The 16289-nt window shown below is 49.5% G+C and overlaps 1 protein-coding gene across 25 annotated transcripts in view; it reads right to left on the bottom strand.

Annotated features, from left to right (window-relative positions):
* Window positions 1–16289, bottom strand: part of ATG7 (autophagy related 7) — a 275247-nt gene that overhangs the window by 17663 nt on the left and 241295 nt on the right. The window lies entirely within an intron of this gene.

The raw sequence follows: 16289 nt of genomic DNA, 5'->3' as shown, positions 1-16289 counted from the left end.
CACATGAATCTTGGTGTCTTCATCCTGGGTCAAAGAAGCCCAGCTGGAAGGGGTGGGGGAGGTGGGGGGTGGGGAATGGGGTGGGAGGGTTCGAGGTTGCAGTTTCATGGTATGAATAGTCTAGAGGTAAAACAGACAGCACGGGACTGTCATTAATCATGCTGGATTGTATACTGGAAACGTGCTAAGTGTAGATTCTAGGTGCTCTCACCACATGCTATGCGAGTTGATAGACATGTTAATTTCCTTGACTGTAGTAACCATTTCACTATGTGATGTCAAGATATCTTGAACACTTTGAATATATACAGTTTTTAAGAAAAGAACCTTAACACAAAAGACAATATACTTCAAATAATTTCATTTATATGAAATCCTAGAAGGGCAAAAACCCATCTGTTGGTGACAGGAAGTAGATTGTTTGTCACAACTCAACAAACTGAACACTTAAAATGGGTGCATTTCATTGTATGTAAATCACACAATACAGTTTATTAAAAAAAAAAAAAAAAAAGCTGGCCGGGCGCAGTGGCTCATGCCTATAATCCCAGCACTTTAGGAGGCTGAGGCAGGTGGATCACGAGATCAAGAGATTGAGACCATCCTGGTCAACATGGTGAAACCCCGTCTCTACTAAAAAAACAAAAATTAGCTGGGCATGCTACTCAGGAGGCTGAGGCAGAATTGCTTGAACCCAGGAGGCGGAGGTTGCGGTGAGCCAAGACTGAGCCATTGCACTCCAGCCTGGGTAACAAGAGCGAAACTCCGTCTCAAAAAAAAAAAAAAAAGCTGCACTGAGATAAAACTGGTGAAAATCTCACTGCTTCATGATTTGTTCTGCTGGTGAGCCTGTGGGGGAGCCACTCTCATACCTCCTTGGGGAAGCAGAGAACAGCACCACACCTGCAGAGGACAATCCGGCAGCAGCCGCAATTCCTAAGGCCATCCCACTTTCAGGAGTCTGTCCTGAAGACACACCTCCACTACAGGAAAGGGTATAATCCCTTGCTGCAGCATCTTTTACAGGAAAAGCCCGGGAAGAGCCCAAGAGGCCCTCAGCAGGGAACCAGCTGAAGAAACCATTGGTTGCACCCACACCTGGACTACTGAGGCCCTAAAACACAGTGAGTTCAATCAGCTGATACAGGCTCAGTTTCAGGATTTCTCTAGTGAAAGAAAAGAAGAAATGAAGAGTATCTGTGGCATACCACCTTTGTGTAAGAAAAAAAGTTTTTTTAAATTTTGCAGATATAAACACAGGAATGATAAAAGCAGAAATTAATGTAAATGCCTCCCTGCAGAGGGCGGGTGGGGATGACGGCAAGACTGCTCTGACCGTGCCTTCTAATTTTGAATCATGTATGCGTTACATATTTTAAAACTAAATGAAAAGGAAAACCACAAGTACAAGCAACAATGAAATAAGTAAACTGGAGTTAGTAAAAATTAAACATTTTTGTGCTTTCAAGGATACTATTAAGAAAGAGAAAAGACAGGCCGGGAACAGCGGCTCACACCTGTAATCTCAGCACTTTGGGAGGCCGAGGCGGGCGGATCATGAGGTCAGGAGTTTGAGACCAATCTGACCAACATGGAGAAACCCTGTCTCTACTAAAAATAAAAGAATTACCCAGACATGGTAGCGGGCACCTGTAATCCCAGCTACTTGGTAGGCTGAGGCAGGAGAATTGCTTGAACCCAGAAGGCAGAGGTCGCAGTGAGCTGAGATCACACTGTACTCCAGCTGGGACAAGAACAAGACTACTCTGTCTCAAAAAAAAAAAAAAAAAAATACAAACATAGAATAAGAGAAAATGTTTGCAAATCATGTATCTGATAAGAGACTTGTATCTAGAATATATAAAGACAAGAGTTTGAGAGACCAGCCTGGGCAGCATACCGAGACCCCATCTTTAAGACAAAATATAAAAGCCATTTACAACTCAATAATAAAAAGACAAATAATACAATTTAAAAATACAGCAAAAGTCCACGTGTAGTGGCTCATGCCTGTAATTTCAGCACTTAGAGAGGCCAAGGTGGGAAGGTCACTTGAGCCCAGGAGTTCAAGGCCAGCCTGGGCAACATAGGGATATCCTGTGTCTACCAAAAAATTTAATAACTAGGTGGGTGTGATGGTGAACACCTGTAGTCCCAGCTACTCTGGAGGTGGAAGCTGGGGGATCCCTTGAGCCCAGGAGGTCAAGGCTGCAGTAAGCCATAACCAGGCCACTTCCACTCCAGCCTGGGTGACAGCAAGACCCTGTTTCAAAAATCAAAACAAAAAATGGCCAAAGACGTTGAACAGACATTTCTCCAGAAAGAGACACAAATTATAAGAAGCACATGAACTGATATTTGAACATAATTAGTCATCTGGAAAATGTAAATCAAAACCATAAGCTATCACTTCACACCCACTAGGATGGCTACAATGAAAAAGCCAGATCATAGTAAGTGCTGACAAGGATGTGGACAAACCAGAACCTTCATTAATGCTGCTGGAAATGTGCAGTGGTCCAGCCACCTCACAAGAAACAGCTGGCCATTCACCACAAAGTTAAACACAGTTACCATATGGCACAACAACTGCAGTCCTAGGTAACTGACCAAGAGAAACGAAAACATGTGTCCACATAAAAACTTGTACACAAACACAGTAGTATTCATAGGAAAGTATTCATAAAAGTCAAATGTGCTATTCATAATATGGAAATGAGTGGAAACAATCCAGTTTCCACCAACTGATGATTAAACGAAACGTCATCTGTCCACACAGGGAAATGTCACTCAAACCCCTGCCTCCACTCTCCTGCTGGCATCCCCAAGGAAAATAGTGTCACATGTTTGCCCCCATTTTACAAAGCAGGGGACTGAAGCACAGAGAAAACAGCAGAGCTTGTGAAGGACACCAAGCTAGCAAGGGCGAAGGCAGAGGGCTTTTGCACTTTCTCTCACTACTTCCTAATTCTTAGACATAATTCCTTCTAAAGACAATTAAGGATGGCCTCTGAGTCTGACCCTTGGGCCCCAGACACTCTTCCATTCACCACCTGTCACACTGAGGCACAGTAAGTTCCCCAAGATTAACAGCACACACCCACCAGTACCACGAAAAAACCCAGCAACCAAAAGGCCAGGCCAGCTCCTGACCTGCTCTGGCTTCTGAGTCCCCACCTCAGTCTGATCCAGTTCAGGAGGCAGAGCCCGTGGCTCGGACAGCCAGGGAGCCAATGGCATCAGCCTGTGCTGCTGTCCGCTGGTGAGGGTGCGCTCGGCCCCTCTGGTCAGCCTGACCTGAGCCCTTCAGCACTCCCCACTGGCTGCTGCCCTGCAATGGAAGGGACAGGACTGGGCCACCACTCTAGCAGAAGAGGGACCTTTCAATTGGGTCCATCACAAGGAGCTGGGGAGAAGGCTCAGCCTGGACTGCACACACCCAAAGGGCCTTGAGGTTTAACACTCTCCAAAGGAGATAGACGGGTTTGAAAGGAGCCTTCATCATTTAATTTCAAACTTGGGTTCCAATTCTGGAACACACTGCCTGGAGGATGCCATGAACTAAGGTTCTTCTTTTATAAACACTGTAATTATCTTGCGAATGGCACAATTCTATTTCTGTGTGTCCGTTAAAAGCATTTAATTTGTTAAATGTAAACATTTAAAACGAGGCTGGGCACAGGGGCCCACATCTGTAATCCCAGCATTTTGGGAAGCCAAGGCGGGGGGGATCACCTGAGGTCAGGAGTTGAGAGCAGCTTGGCCAACATGGCGAAATCCCACCTCTACTAAAAATACAAAATTTACCCGGGTATGGTGGTGTGTGCCTGCAATCCCAGCTACTCAGGAGGCTGAGACAGGAGAATCACTTGATCTGGGAGCTGGAGGTTGCAGTGAGCCATGATTGCGCCATTGTACTCCAGCTTGGGTGACAGAGCGAGATTACATCTCAAAAAAAAAAAAAAATCCAGTTTTGGCATTTCTTTATTTTGAGACAGGGCCTCGCTCTGTCACCCAGGCTGGAGTGTGGTGCCATCATAGCTCACTGCAGCCTCAACCTCCCAGGCTCAAGCAAATCCCCCTACCTCAGACTCCATAGTAGCTGGGACTACAGGCATGCGTCACCACACCCAGCTAATTTTTTATATTTTGTAGAGATGGGGTCTCCCCGTGTTGCCTAGGCTGGTCTTGACCTTGTAGGCTTAAGCAGTCCTCTGGCTTGGCTGCCCAAAGTGCTAGAATTACAGGTGTGAGCCATTGCACCTAGCCTGTTCTTGAATATAAAGATGGCAGGTACCCAGACCTCCCCTGGTCCTGGGAGTGGCCCTGCTTCCTCACCTCCCTGCTGTGGTCCTCACAGATGTGCTGCTCTGCTTTTGAGATGAACTGAGAACAGGGATCTGCAGGTGTCATTTATTAGGGACCAGGAAAGGACATTGGATGAGGCTTCACCAGGAGATTTTGTAACTGGTATTCAGTCCACTTGAAGGAAGATGACCCCATTATTTCCAAAAGGATCATACCACAGCCATTCACTCATTCTCATTCATTCCTTCAAAAACCATTTACTGGGGAGTGTGGCACTAGGACTGGGCGAGGGGTGTTCACTTCCTGCCTGTCCAGGTGGCCAGAACCTTCCTCAAGCCTCCAGGAAACACTGGGGATGCTAACTCCCACTTCTTCTTGGGGAGACTGCTAGTTGCTAGCCCTTACTCAGCACTGCCATGTGGTAGCTGCAGAGACTAGGGGGAAAAAGGAGAGACACATGGAGCCAAGCACAGCCCCGAGGTCAGAGAAGGGACAGGGCTGGCGGGTCTCCCAAGGCCAGCAGGTTGTGGGCTGGGGCTTGGTCCTGGAAGTCCTAGGTCAGGTTTAGGGATGAGAAGAGATGGGGAGGAGGTGGTCTGGCCGGGGCAGGAAAGAGCTGGGAGGAGGGAGCGGCTGCTGGCCCTGGAGACCCCCAGCTGAGCTGAGGAGGGGAGGCAGGGCTCGCTCCAGGGTCACTGCGCAGGCTCAAGATGCCCACTACAGAAGGATCTGTTGTCTCCACAGGTATCAGTCACCCTGGCTCTTCTGGGGTCTCCATAACCCTCTGGCATTCTTCCCACCCACAGAGCACCAGACTTGAGTTTCTCAAAAAACAATCCCATGTGTCTTTCCCCAGTTTTACAGCCTTCAAAATCTTCCTCTTGCACAAAGGGAGAGTTAAGTCCAAACTCATTTCAGGGCCACTAGGCCTCCAGCCCTGGCCTTGCCCACCCCTCCAAGCTCGTCACTCCCTGCCTCACCCCAGCACCCTCCCTCTGGCCCACCAGATTCCAACAGCTGTCCACCTCCTAGCTCTCTCCTTGCTCAGCCTCTTCACAGACTCCTTTGGCTTAGAAGGCTCCTCTCCTCAGCCCCTCCCACACAGCTGACTCCACTGGGTCTGCAGCGACTTCCCAGTTCGCCCGCCTTATTCTCAGTGCTTGGCTTCCCCTGCGCCCCCACTGTAATTTGCTTTCACCTGGTAGTTTGTGCATCTGTCCGACTTCCCCAAGGGGGCTGCGTGCTGCCTGAGGGTAGGGCCTGGTCTGTCTGGTCACCACTGTGCTCCTGGCCTGGGCTCAGAGCCTGACCTAGTAGAAAGGCTTTGGAGGAACAATGATTCAGAACCATCTGTTCTGGGTATGATTCCATAGGGCAGAAAAAAAAAGGGGACTTTTGGTGTGGCCATCATACCTGAGACGCAAACAGTAAAGGAAGAGCCCCTCGGCCCAGGTGGCTTCTAAGGACTCTAGCTCATCAGGCCCTTGGCCTCCAGAGCCCAGAAGGATGGTGGGGGGAAGCACTGTGGGCATCTCCTGGCAAGAGCATGTGGGGCAGCAGGCCAGCTTTCTGAGGGAAGTCTGGGTCCCAGGCCACTGACGCCCTCATTCTCCTTCCTGAGCCTCACTGTGGGTTGGCCCTGAGCCAGGCCACAGGGACGCACAGTGGTGGACACTTTTTGCTTCTGGACTCTAAGAGGCTCCAGGCAGGATCGGGGCTGGTCAGAAAGGGTGCCCTGCAAGGCAGTATCTGTGGGGCTCTGCAGATGAGGGGGCTTGTGGATTAATAACCAGTACGCCTGCTGGGCCCAGGTCTGCTTGTGCAGCCATACTTGGGCCCCTGGAGCAGGCCACAGGGAAGTGCTGCTGGGTAAAGGCCCAGGGTCTGACGTGCTGGCTTCTAGATTCCTGCCCAGAGCCCCATCACAGCATGGGGACCTGGGGCAACTCAGAATTAACCCTGCCTACTCTCACAATGAATCCAGAACCAGAAGCTCCTAAATCCCTTCACCCCTGGGCCAAGGATGGCTGGCATGACTGCTTCGGCCTGCTGGTACAGGCAGATGAGCGGCCTGAGGGAGTGAACCAAGAGGGAAGGGAGCCGGCAGCCTACACAAGGCAGGGAAGGCCGGAGCAGATGGAGAGGCCAGCCGGGGCTGATGGCTCATGTCCTGCAGGGACTTAGGTGTCCTTGCTGTCTGCTGCCAGCAGCCCTTGCCCTTGCTCACCCTCCACTTACAGGCTGTTACCCTCCTTCACTGGAGATGAAATAGGTCCTCCCCCTCTCATCCCCAGGGGCCCGCAGTTCAAGTGATTCTCATGCCTCAGCCTCCTGAGTAGCTGGGGTAACAGGTGTGAGCCACCATGCCCAGCTAAGTTTTTGGTATTTTTAATAGAGATGGGGTTTCATCATGTTGGCCAGGCTCATCTCCAACTCCTGACCTCAGGTGATCCGCCCGCTTCCGTCTCCCAAAGTGCTGGGATTACAGTTGTGAGCCACTGCGCCCAGCCTCATGCTCCCCCTCCGGAAAGATACCCGCCTGCCTTCCCACTCTTGTACACTAAGCACTCACTGCTGCCTCTAGCCTGGGCTGGGCACCAGACTTGGTAGAGGAATTAACACCAAAACCCTCTTCTCAGGGTTGCTGGCCAGCACCGGCAAGCAACACTCAAGGCACAGGGATTATGCTAGCAGTTCCAGATGTCACTGCTCCACTCCTGAGAACAGAGCCCAGGCTGGAAACACAGAGGGAAGCAGAGGGCGGCTGCGAGCACCTCTAGGCTAGGAAAGAGGAAAGTATGTAAGTCCAGATGAGAAAAAAGGGTCAGTGTAGCAGTGGGGATACTGGTGTCTCCAGGGACTCAGGTGAGGGGTACATGGGCCACAGGAAGGGCCATGGCCCAAGGCAAAGTACACCTGCTGGTGTCTTTTGTTTTTCCCTCCCAGGAAGTGCTAAGAAGTAAATATGGAACCCGCCAAGAGGGAAATGCTGACATCTTAGCCTTGTAATCCTTAGTGAGGTTTCCGACAGAAGACTCTGGAATTCCCAGTCCACAGTGACAGGCTGCTCCAGGTCTCCCCCACTTATTAGTCTGGAAAATGGACCTCAGGACCGCACTATATTTAGTACCCTCCCCCTGGGGATGTCACTAAATAAGCACCGATATCTACGATCTCTCCCAGAGTGTTTATTGCATAAGTGGAAGGGCTTGTCCAAGCACTGGTGAGAAGCAGACTGGCTTTGGGGCTCTCAGCTCCTAATTTACTAAGTAACATGCAGAGGAGGGAGGTTTCAAGAGCAGTGGTGACCACGGCTGAAGGGAATGGCTAACAACGGCGTGCGGCTCAGTGCCTCAGCCTCTCCACTGCATCCCCAGCCCTGTGGGAGGAGGGTGCGGGCCCCAGGTTTGTTTGCTTTCTCCCAGGCTTCAAAACACATTTTTTAAATTAGCTGGTAAGAATACAGGGTAATTTCTGTGGCACCAACATACTTTCTTTTAAGATATGATTTATATGTTTGGCCCACATTTTAAATGAAATGGTTATTGAGATAAATGGCTGGGCTGATGGCTGCGAAATGGTTTCTGTTATGTAGTTCTTATTCCTAGTTCCTTAGAAAAGGTTTTGAAAAGTTTCCCTTTAAAAAGGTGGACACATGGCTGGGCGCGGTGGCTCACGCCTATAATCCCAGCACTTTGGGAGGCTGAGGCGGGTGGATCACAAGGTCAAGAGATCGAGACCATCCTGGTCAACATGGTGAAACCCCATCTCTACTAAAAATACAAAAATTAGCTGGGCATGGTGGCACGTGCCTGTAATCCCAGCTACTCGGGAGGGTGAGGCAGGAGAATTGCTTGAACCCAGAAGGCGGAGGTTGCAGTGAGCCGAGATCGTGCCATTGCACTCCAGCCTGGGTAACAAGAGCGAAACTCCGTCTCAAAAAAAAAAAAAAAGGTGGACACTTTTACATATTGTTCTCCACCTCAAAGAGCTTTTGGGGTCAACATCAGAGAGAGGGAGAAGAGAAGGGGGAACACTCGAGAGCTCAGAGTTCCAGTGTGAGGTGGGGCAACGCAGGATATAAACACACCAATTTCACTTGGTGAGAAGAGAGATCTTGCAACTTCAGATAATGCAAATGCAGGAGACCTGGCCTCTCAGGACAGGGGCATGACTCCATCCTAGGGGGCATGTGCTGGTATGACGACGTCCCCTGCCACTGGGCCCAACCATCAGAGACCATGTAACAAGGCAGACACTGACCTACTGACTCTATAAAGCTCTGGGCAGCGGAGAGTTTGGTACTGAGATGAGGATGAACAGGAACACAGAGGTAGAGACAGACCCACACACACGGGCAGGTGACTCAACAAAGGTGCCATGGTCATTCAACGAGAAAGGACAATCTTTCCCACAAATAGTGCTGGAACAATTAAATAGCCACATAGAGAAAATGATGAACCTTCACCCTTAACTCATATCCTACATGAAAATTAACTTGAAATCAATCACAAACATATATGTAAAAGCCAAAACTATAAATTTTCTAAGAAAAAACAACATAAAAGAAAAATCAATGAGACTTTGGGCAAAGGCAAAGATTTCTTAGGATGCTAAAAGCAGGAACCATAAGAGAAAAAAATTATTAACTGAAGTTCAGAATTAGAAACTTTTTCTGTCTTAAAGGCAACATTAAGAAAATGAAAAGTCAAGCCAAAGACATTGAGAAAAAATACGCAGTACCAGTATCTAACCGAAAAACTCACGTCTAGAAAACATAATAACCTTTTTTTTTTTGATATGGGTCTCATTCTATGGCCCTAGCTAGAGCACAGTGGTGCAATCACTGCTCATGGCAGCCTTGACCTCTTGGTCTCAAGGGATCTTCCCACCGCAGCCTCCCAAGTAGCTGGGACCATAGGTACACACCACCATGCCCAGTGAATTTATTTTATTTTTTATTGTTTTGTAGAGACAGGGTCTTGCCATGTTGCTCAGGCTGAAAGAATTTGGACAGTTCAATAAGATGTGGTAACTAACCCAATGAAAACATAGGCAAAAGATTTGAAAGAAGCGTCACATATATCTCTACTAAAAATACAAAAAAAATTAGCCAGGCATGGTAGTGCATGCCTGTAATCCTAGCTACTTGGGAGGCTGCAGCAGAAGAATCACTTGAACCTGGGAGGCAGAGTGAGCCAAAATCGTGCCATTGCACTCCAGCCTGGGCAACAAGAGTGAAACTCTGTCTCAAAAAAAGGAGGAGGAGGAGGAGGAGGAGGAGGAAGAAGAAGAAGAAGATATATAGATGGTAAATAAATACATGAGACGATGTTCCCCATCAGAGACCTGGGAGAGATGTTGTCATCAGACAGAGAGCTACATACAATAAAAGCCACAATGAGATGCTACTTGCATCTCCACTGAAATGGCTACGATGAAAAGGACTGCCAGCTCCAAGTGTTGACAAGCACATGACATAACCAGAATTCTCACACTCTGCTGGTGGGAACAGCAAAACAGCACAGTGAGTTTGAAAAATAACAGTTTCTTAAAAATTTAAACATATACTTCCACCCTATGACCCAGCAATTCTAGTTGTAGATAATCCCCCAAAAGAAATGAAAATATACACTCATCAGAGTTTCATTTATAAAAGCTTCAAACTAGAAAAAACCCAAGAGTGCCTCACCAGGTAAGTGAATAAACCATTCTGGTACCTTCACAATGTGGGACGCTACTCAATGACAGAAAGGTACCAACTGCTGACACATGCAATGATGCAGGTGAACCTCCAAGCGACTGTGCAGGGCAAGAGAGGCCAGACTACCCCCTCGATGCTGTTGAGCTGTGCTGCTTCCGCAAACGTACATTTCTCAAAACTCAGAAATATACACTTTTACATATATTTTACTGTATTGTATGTGTATCAATAGATTTGATTTTTTTTAATTCATAAAACAAATACAGCTTAAGATGGGGGGAGTTTCACAGAATATAAAAACATATTTATAATTGCCAAAAATGTCATAATACTGTAACTTTTTCAGAACAAGCAAAAGGTGGAAGGTGGGCGACACTTCCAGTGGGCCCACTTCCCTTAAAGCATCAATATGATATTCCATTCATTTAGAGGTCTTATTTCCCAACCCCCCCCCCCCTTTTTTTTTTTGCGATGAGTCTCGATTCATCACCCAGGCTGGAGTGCAGTGGCACAATCTTGGCTCACTGCAACCTCCGCCTCTAGGGTTCAAGCGATTCTCCTGCCTCAGGTTCCTGAGCAGCTGGGATTACAGGTGCACACCCCACGCTCAGCTAATTTTTTTTTTTTTTTTTAGTAGAGACAGGTTTCCACCGTGATGGTCAGGCTGGTCTCAAACTCCTGACATGACCTACCAGCCTCAGCCTCCCAAAGTGCTGGGATTACAGGTGCGAGCCACCATGCACAACCTTTTTTCCCAACCATTTTAAGGAGAACAGATCTTTCCCACCCCACCTTCCCTGGCCTCCCTAGCTCAGTGGCATGCCTTCTTTTACCCTGTTCTGATTCTCCTATAGGCACTAATCACCATCAGGTGGAGTTAAGAGCACTGCCTCTGAAGCCAGACTTCCAGGATTGGGTCCTGCTCTGCCATTGACCTCAGGCTATTTAATCTCTCTGTGCCTCTGTTTTCTCATCTGAGAAATGAAGACAAAAATGCTGTCTCCCTTTTACAGCTGTTGTGACCATGAAATGAGTTAATGGGTATAAAGTGCTCAGAACTGCGCCTGACTCAGGGTACACATCATGGGAGTATGTGTAGTTACCTGCTTACAATGATCGAGAACACGACTTTACAACCTGAAAAGACATCTCAGTTGATATCATTAACATTCTGTGGTAAGTTCTTGGAAGTTGTGGGTAATCAACCTCATATTACAGCCAAATTAAAGCTTTCCACATTGAAAATAGCAAGAAGCTCAGATGCTTTCTCCATGCTGTCTTCTGGAGGACGTCTTAGGTGTCCATTCCTTCCTTCAGTCACTCATTTTCAAGAATTACTAAGGGCCTTTTTTTTGTTTTGAGACAAGAGTCTCACTCTGTTGCTCAGTGTGTGCCGTGGCACAATCAACAGCTCACTGCAGCCTCGACCTTCCCAGGCTCAGGTGATCCTCCCACCTCAGCCTCCTGGGTAGCTGCAACCACAGGCCTATGCCACCACATCCAGCTGCTTTTTTTTTTTTTTTTGGCTAATTTTTGTATATTTTGTAGAGACAGAGTTTTACCATGTTGGCCAGGGTGGTCTCGAACTCCTGGGCTTCAGCACCCTGCCTGCCTCGGCCTCCCAAAGTGCTGGGATCACAGGTGTGAGCCACTGTGCCTGGCAGTAAGGCCTATTCTGTGTCATATTCAAATATGACTCTCTTTCATCTCTACCATACCATGGCATCTTTACAGATACAGAACTCAGAGCTCAGACAGGGCAGGTGACTGGCAGGGCCACACAGCTAGCAAACAGCAGAGCTGAGATCCACGCCTAGCTGTGTCTCATTCCATGCTCTGAGTTCTCATTTGCACTGCAGCTTCTGGCAGTTAGGTCCATTTTGAGGCTCGAAATGGGTGTCTTCCGGAGAAAGCTATACCTTGAAGGGCCATGGTGTGGTAGAGTCTGTGCTGGCCTCAGAAAGGCCTTCCCGAACCAGCTGACAGCTCAGTGTTGAGAGGGCACTACCACCCAGCCTGTCCCGAGGCCCTTGGTTATTCCCAGTCCTCACAAAACCCCCATGCTTTCTATGACCACAGGCCTCTAGAAATGCCACTGATCTTCTGTCACATTCCCGTGGCCCTCAGGGACCTCTGTCAGCCCTGGGGTCCACGTACCTTCCAGCCAGCTGCACAAGAGGGTATTCATGTGGAATACCACACTGGGACCTGTGCCCTCTTCCCTCCACCCTTCCCCGGCCTCTTCTATATTCAGGCCCAAATCTCAGCCAGGCCCCACTTTGGCTCAGTGGCATTGGGTTTAAACCAAGGAAACAGCACTGGACATGGGCAGATGTTCTGAACTTTTAGATCTGGGCTCTACCAGCCACTATCTCTCTGATCGTGGGTTAGTTCATTTCTTAGAGACTCAGTTTCCCCACACGAAAATAAATTTCTACATTTTACCACCAACCTTACAAAGGTTATCAAGGATATGTAAAATAACTGGAAAGCACTAAACCAGAACCTGGCACCAAGCAGGGGCTCAGGAAATGTTAAGCCTAAGTTTCAATGTGAGGCCACAGGGCAGATGATGGAGTGTGGAGTGAAAGCCTTCTCAGTATTGACTGAAGAGTTTGTGTTGCATGTGTCATTTGTTTTATAATCACTCACACTGTGACCTCTGGATCCTTGAGAGAAAATGGGGCCTGAGACTAAGAAATCAAGAAGGAAAATGGTGCGGTATGGAGGAGGGCTCTATCCACTCAGCCAGTATTCTCTGAATATCTACAGAACTCCAGATGCTATGATATGTTAGTCTCTGGCTGATCAGCTGTGACTAGGACAGGTGCGGCCCTGCCCTGGGAGGTCCTTGCCTAGTGAAAGTGACAAGAAACTAACATAAAACCAGATCCACCCAAGGAGAGCTACAAAATGTAGAAAATAAACATGGGCTGAGAGGTGGAATGATGGAGGAACAGTTCTTTTAGAAAAGATCTTGGGGGTAAGGCCTCTCAGTGGAGGTGACACTTGAAGCCGAGCTCTGAAAGATGGGAAGGAAGGAGCCAACCCATCCAAGAGTGGAGGGAGGGTGCCTCTGTGGTGAGAACAGCAGGTGCAAAGATCCCAGGGGCTCTAGGGGGCTGATGGCAGAACATGTGGACGGGTGGGTGAGGCCCCATGCAGAGGGATGGAAGTCTGACATCAGAGGGTCTGCAGAGAGGGGCCAGAACTCAGGCAGGAAGTGACAAGATCATGGAGTACCAGGAGAAATGGAGGGGAGTGTAGAAATTCAGATTATATTTTAGCGGTAGAATCAACAGGCTGATCGTAAATACGCTCAAATCCTAAAATTTCAGAGCTGGACATGATCTTGCACAACATAAAGTTCACCCTCCACAGCTGCAGAAGGGAAGATGGAGGCTCAGAGAGGGGCATGGCCTAAGCAAGGTCACCAGCTGAGCAGAGCCCAGAATCCTAGGTGACCAGACCACAGTGTTCAGGCCAGGTGGGAGCTGCAGGGTCGGGGCAGTAGGCTCGGTCGGCGCCTACAGATGCAGTGGTGAGAGGGTGCACGCTCAGGACTCCCAGCCGGAGTGCACTCACACAAAAGTTTATTCTGAAATCAGATGGGTGGCAACCTCCCTGAACACAAACATCCTCCCTAGGTGTGTGGTGGCGTTTTGCATAGGAAAAGGAAGTTCTGGCTTCTTCCCCAGCCTGGAAGGCACAAACTTAACCCAAAATCAAGGCTCTGTCGCAGGACAAAACAAAAGCAGTTAGGAAGGAGCTGGTCCTACTGTGGGAACAGGGTGCTGGCCAGGTGGGGCCTGTAGCCCAAGGCTGTTTTCCTGTCCTGGCAGGCACATTCCCTGAGTCCACCTCCATAGCGAGGTTAATCGGACCAACCTCAGGGCTGATGAGGGGCTGTACTCAGTAACTGCAATCCTCAAAGATGTTTCTTTGGCTGCTGGTTCACCTCTAATGAGCCACTCAATCTATTGAAAACCTCTCGGTTCTCCTCTAATCCCAGGCCCTGGCCCAGGGACAGTCCTTTCTATTCCTCCCACCCACAGACCAGCCCTGAGAAATCAGAGACTTGGATGGGCTGGGAGGCTGGTCTCCTTGCCCCAGCTAGCCGGTTATGAGGCCCCTTTCCTTTAGAGCCCATGGAGATGGAGGCCCCAGCAGTTGTAGGGCTCCTAGGCCTAGGACCAGAGCTGCGCTGGACGGCCTGATGGCTGGTTTGGCAGGGAACACTGCCTCATCCCACATGGAATCATCTTTTCTTGCTAAGGAGCATAAGCTCTGGGGCTTCTGTTTTAGGGGATCTGCAGACACTCTTTAAAAATGACTGACATGCTTCACTATTCAAGCAGGGTATGAAGCTAGCAGGTCCAGGGCAGTTCTGAAGTGCCCTGGAGGGCTCTTGGGAAGGCAGGAGTTGAGAATAGCTCTCCTAAGAACACGGGGGGCCTCCTCCCAGACCTCGCCCCTGCTTCTGTACCAAGGAGCCTGGTTGAAGAGAAAGGGCCAAGTCCTCCTCAGAGGCACCCTGTGTGCCTCATCTGTGAAGACCACTGCTGAAGAGCTGAGTCCTCCTGTAGGGCTTGCAGCTGTCCCCTGAGTTCACTGGCCTGAGAGTCCCCAGGCAGAGCTCCTGTCCCATTGTCACCACCTCCTCCTAATCTGTCAAAGGGAGCCTGCTCTGAGACCTGCTTGGCCCCTATGCTTGCCATACAAAACTGCTCAGGGAGGACCGATGCAGGAGACTTTGAGAATCACAAAAGCCAGGGATCCTCCACAGGAACTTGGGCATCATGCTGGGTACCACTGAGAGACAAAGACAAGTAACATGAGTTGGCCTTTCCCTCTGAGAGCCTTCGGTCCAGCCAGGCCTAGGAAGGACACCAGGCAGGGTGTCTGATGAAGGGATTCAAGAAATGGCCTGAGCTAGAAGGCGCAGAGGGCTGGGCACTCAGCTAAGGCTCAGCAGGGGATGGCCTGGGTCTAGGCCCCAAGGATGAAACATTCCAGCAGAAACATCAACACAGCCTTGAGGGAGGCCCCAAGCAACACATCCTAGGAAGAAATCAGCTGGACCTTCATAGATTTCCTGAGGAGGTGACCCACAAGGACATGGAAAGGACCACAGCTGGGGCCATACAGGGAGCAAAGACCTTGGGGCGAGAATGTGCAGGATGAGCACTGAATGCCAGCTGAAGTGGAGGCTCCTGCTAGGAAGTCACAAAAGGAAAAGCAGAGAGGCCTCCACAGTGGGGCTGGGCCTACGTGGGCCTGAAGTGCATTGGGCTGAGTCTGGGGAAGAGGTGCTGAGCTGAGTTACTCCTCTTCAGGGTAGAAGGGATGCTGTGCAGTCCCAAGGTGGCCAGGTGTGTCCAGGCAGACAGTGACTCCCCCAGGCAGTCAACAGGCCCACCAGGCTGCACTGGGAGAGAGCAGATTCCCACTGTGGGTTGAAGACGTCCGCTTTTGAGAGGGGACAAGCCAGTGGACACCACTGGGGCATTCAGGGCCCAACTATACATCCTGCTAACAGAGGGCATGTGGCAGCTCCCTTTAGCATAGCAAGTATGAAACCGCAGTGTGGAGTCCCTGCCTGGCAGCACGTAGCCACCCGGCATGAAGGACTTGCATTCAGGAAAAGCCCCGATGCTTTCCAGACCGCCTTGGCTCTGGGGAGCTGTCCTCTCCTCCACGAGCGTGTCTAACCCACAGGGCAACACAGGACCTGCCTGTAAGCAGAAGATGTGAGGACAGACGCTGAGGCCCTCTGTTCCAAGACCAACACCATTCTGAGGCGACGCCCATCATGCCCTTCTTTACCTTGGCAAGCTGGTGCCCCCACCTAAATATAGATGCCTTTGCAGAATGGGCATCTGCCTGCTGCTGCAGAATTGCAGCACAGGAGGGCACAGTGCTAAGACTCTAGGAGCTTTTCACTCCTAGATCAAGGGTGCTGCTGGAATCTCAAGTTCCTTTCTCATTCATATTGAACATCCTCATCTGTGAGTGCAGGTGACAAGCCCTGGGCAGAGGGGCTTGGCTGTGCCAACTGGATAGGCTGGCAGCTTTCCCCTGGGGGGGAGGAGGAGGAGGCTTTCTGCTGGTCGGTACTTTTCCAACCCCGACAGTGGCGGGGCTCACAAGTGCTGAAATTCTGGACTTTTCCTTTGTGGCTGCACATTTCTGATGGTGGGAAACCTGGGCCTCAAGTGAGCTCCAAGTTTTTTTAATTGGTCATCACTTGAAACTGCTTAAATTTTTGAGAACAAAA

Source organism: Callithrix jacchus, chromosome 15, assembly GCF_049354715.1.
Source record: "Callithrix jacchus isolate 240 chromosome 15, calJac240_pri, whole genome shotgun sequence".
Lineage (NCBI taxonomy): Eukaryota > Metazoa > Chordata > Mammalia > Primates > Cebidae > Callithrix > Callithrix jacchus.
The sequence above is the reverse complement of the archived record's forward strand: the minus strand, read 5'-3'. Positions and strand labels throughout refer to the sequence as shown.